Here is a 4,213-nt window from a genome sequence, read left to right on the forward strand (position 1 = left end):
ACTTTTGATACACATGGATTATAGCTATTTTAAATTTATATCATGAAATTTTCTCATATATGGAGTGAGACGAAAAATAAACGTAAGTACAAAGTGCTACTAGAGAGAAGGGTGGGAACCAGAGTCTAGGGGAAGAGAATGATAAGAGAGGGAAGTGGGTCTCACATGTTCAGATATGTTATATGCACATATGCAAAAATGATGAGGCGTATGTTGAATAATTGATAAATATAAAACAACGAAGCTGATTTCTGTCTGTGACAACCATGGAAGCATTTTTAAACAGATAATGATGTTGCAACCACATATGAATGTCTTATCATAGACCACATGCCAAGTAAAATATTTTACTCTTAATAGACATCATTGCTTCAGTGTGGCTTCGGCACCTAGCTGCCATGTGAACACTGTGAATCACTTAATGTTTTTGTGATTCTTGTTTAATATAAAGAAAATCAGAGTAAAATTGTGTGCAGTTATAAAGTGCAAATGATAATTATGGTGTAGAATGGTTTTATTGGTTGCATTATCTCATCATTGCTTAATTAATACAAAGAGAGGATAACAATTTCAAAACTATAAAGATAAAGGAGCAGAGGCTAGAGAGATAGCATACCAGTTACTCTTCTTACAGAGAACCCAAGATCCATTACTATCATTCACATCACAACACTCACAATTATATGCAACTCCAGCTCCAAAGATCCAGTGATCTCACCTAGCCTCTACGTGTGTGTGTGCACGCTCAGACATAAAATGAAAATAAATCTTAAAAGGGAGGAATGAAAGAATCATTGACTCAATTTTATTTTTAAAACATTGTATTGGCATTTACTTTTATTTTTCAAAATTTTTCAAAATTTCTCAATGTTCAATATTTTAGATTCAGCATTTTGTGCCTCAGATTATCAGTCAGCTATTTCAATACTGTTGTTTTATTAAATTAACTTTACCAGTATTATGAACTGAATGCTGAAAAAATATTTCCCACTAACTATGAACGAGTTCAATAATCTCTCATGGAATATTTACCGAAAACTGAAGATTTTTCGGTATCCTAAATTAATTCAGTCTAGCCATACTATTATCGCAGTAGAACTCAGTATTCCAAAGGTGTTTACAATAACCAACATTTTACAAATCCAAAATTTATAAACCAGTACAAGTATTCATAGCATTTCAATGTGTCAAAGGGCATGAGCAATATATGATCAGCACTACTGAACAGTATGGATCAGGGACCCTAGTGGGGGCACCTGGCACACATATGTAATTGTCATTCTTTGTTGGATCTTTCTATGGTGTGTTTAGCAGGATAACTGTGACCTCAGAATTGGACTAGACAATATTCCTTCTGTTTCAGTTTGCTTGAACATTTAAATAATATTGGTATTGATTCTTCTATGAAAGTCTACTAGGATTCTGAGATGAAAAAAAAAATAGCTCTAGGTTTTTTTGTTTCTTTTTTTTCGTTCCTTTTCTTTCTTTCTTTTTTTTTCTCTTTGAAGACATATTTTGGTTTTAGTTTTAGTTTCTTGAGACATTTCACTGTATAACCCTGACTGTCCTGGAACTCACTGTGTAGACCAGGCTGGCCTTGAACTCACACATTGACCTGCCTATGCCTCTCAAGTGCTGGGATTAAAGGTGTGCACCACCACCGCTGGTGGGAGACTTTTATTTACTGCTTAAATTTCACTTGGGGTTATGGGTATTTTAAAATTGCTTATCTGAACTTTGATAACTTTGATAGATGGTTTATATCAAAAGTCACCTCTTTTAGACTTTCCACTTTGAGGGAGGACAAGCTTTTTAAAGTATGTTCTTATGATTCTCTGAATTTACTTGGTGTCTGTTGTTATATCCCCCTTTTTGTCCTTAATTTTGTTAATGTGGATCTTCTTGCTCTGTTTGTAATTGGCCTGAAGATTTGTCAATCTTCCTGATTTCTCAAAGAACATTTTTGCTGATTCGTTGTAGTTTTGTTGTTGTTGTTGTTTTTATTTTATTGATTTCAGCCCTGAATTTGATTATTTCTCTCCATCTATTCCTTTTGCATGTTATTTATTCTTTTTGTTCTAGAGTTTTCAGATATGCTGTTTTGTTAATAATGTGAGATCTCTCCAGGTTTTTAATGTGAACTGTTGATTGAGGTTTCTGTCCTGCCTAGTCCCACAGCTGTTCAGTCTCAGAGGAACACACAGAATTCTACAGTACTTATAAACTGGTTGGCCTATATAACTCGATCATCTTATTAACTTTTATAACTTATATTATCCCATAATTCTTACTTGTGTTAGCCACATGACTTGGTACCTTCTTTTGGCAAAGCAGTCACATCTTGTTTCCTCTGTGTCTGGATGATGACTGAAGAGTGTAAATATCTGCTAGGTATATTTTGTTTATATCTGGTAGCTCCAACAATTCTCTGCTTAGTTACTGTCTGCATGATCCAGTCATGAGTGTGGTATATTGAAGTCAACCATTATCAGTATTTAGAGATTAATATGTGATTTAAGGTGTAATAGTGTTTTTGTACTAATTTGGATACTCTTGTGTTTGGGACATAGATGGTTAGAATTGTAATATCCTCTTAGCATATTTTCCTTTTGATGAGCATGTACTGTCCTTCCCTATCTCTCTTAGTTTTGCTTTGAAGTCTATTTTATAAGATATTAAAATGCCTATACTTGTTTGCTTCCTGAGTCTATCCATTTGGAATCTTTTGCATCATTTTATCCAGAGGAGATGTCTACCTCTGATGTTCAGATGTGTGAAGGCTGCAGTTGGATGGATGCTGTTTTCATACCCATTCTGTTAGGCTGTGTATTTCTATTATAAACTGAGACCATTGTTGTCCAGAGTTGTTAATGAGCCATGTGTACTGATTTTTATTGTTTTGCTGTTGTAGTCTGAGTTTTCTGCTCCTTTTGATTTTCTCTTAGATTACTTATTCCATTTGTTTTTTTTTTTTTGTGTGTGGCGGAAGGATGACGGAAGTGTTCCTTTTAACACCTTTTGTAGAGCTGTGTGTTTAAATGAATACTGCTTTAATTTGATTTTATTGTGGAATGCTTTTCTTCTCCATCTATTCTGTTTGAATGTTTTGCTGGGTATAATGGTATGGGTTGGCATCTGCAGTCCCTTAGAGCTTATAGAACAGCCATCTAAGCTCTTCTAGCCTTTAGAGTCTCAATTTAATTATAAGACTTTATTCCAGTAATTCTGTCTTTATTTGTTACTTAATATTTTTTCCTATGCAGCTCATAATAGTCTTTATTTGTTCTGTATATTTAGTGTTTTGATTATTTTGAGCAATCGAAAACTTTTTTGGTCTGGTGTTCTGTATACTTGGTGTTCTGTATACTTCTTGTGTCTTGATAGTCATCTCATTCTTTAGGTTGGAGAAGTTTTCTACTATAATTTTGCTGAATACACTTTCTGTGCCTTTGAGCTGGGTTTCTTCTCCTTCCCCTGTTCCTGTTATTTAGAGGTTTGCTCTTTTCATAGAATCCCAAATTTCCTGGAATTTTTGTACCTGGATTTCTTTTAGACACAATATTTCTTTTGATCAAGATATCCATTTCTTGTATTTTGTCGTAAATACCTGAGGTTTTTTTCAATCTTTTGTGTGCTGTTTGTGAGGCTTGCCTCTACATTTCCTGTTCGAGTTCCTAAATTTTTCATTTTCAGTTTGTCTCAATTTGGTTTCCTTTAGTGTTTCCATTTCCAATTTATGTCTGAACAGTTTTCTTCATTTCATCCAGCACAGACATGGAGCAGAGGCAATCGATAATTTTTTACAGAGCATTGTGTGGCCATGTTTCTCCTTTCTTTATCATCATCTATGGAGGCTCCAGCTTTTGTACATAGAATGAACTGTTGTATTCCCAGACTATTGATGGAGGCTGCTTGTTTGTTCTCTGCTGAAATAATCACACAGAAACTTTATTATTTGCAATACTGTTTGGCCAGTAGCTTAAGCATAATTTTAACTAGCTGTTGTATCCTAAATTAACCCATCTTTATTAATCTGTGAATCATCATGCAGTCGTGGCCTGTGTGTGTGTGTGTGTGTGTGTGTGTGTGTGTGTGTGTGTGTGTATGAATCACTATGACAGTTCATCAGCTCAGTCTTTGAGAGCTACTTATGAGTATTTTTCTTCAGTCTCTGGTAAGGTTTTCATACCCACAAGTCAACCATTATCCAATG

Source organism: Myodes glareolus, chromosome 5 (assembly GCF_982192425.1).
Source record: "Myodes glareolus chromosome 5, mMyoGla1.1, whole genome shotgun sequence".
Lineage (NCBI taxonomy): Eukaryota > Metazoa > Chordata > Mammalia > Rodentia > Cricetidae > Myodes > Myodes glareolus.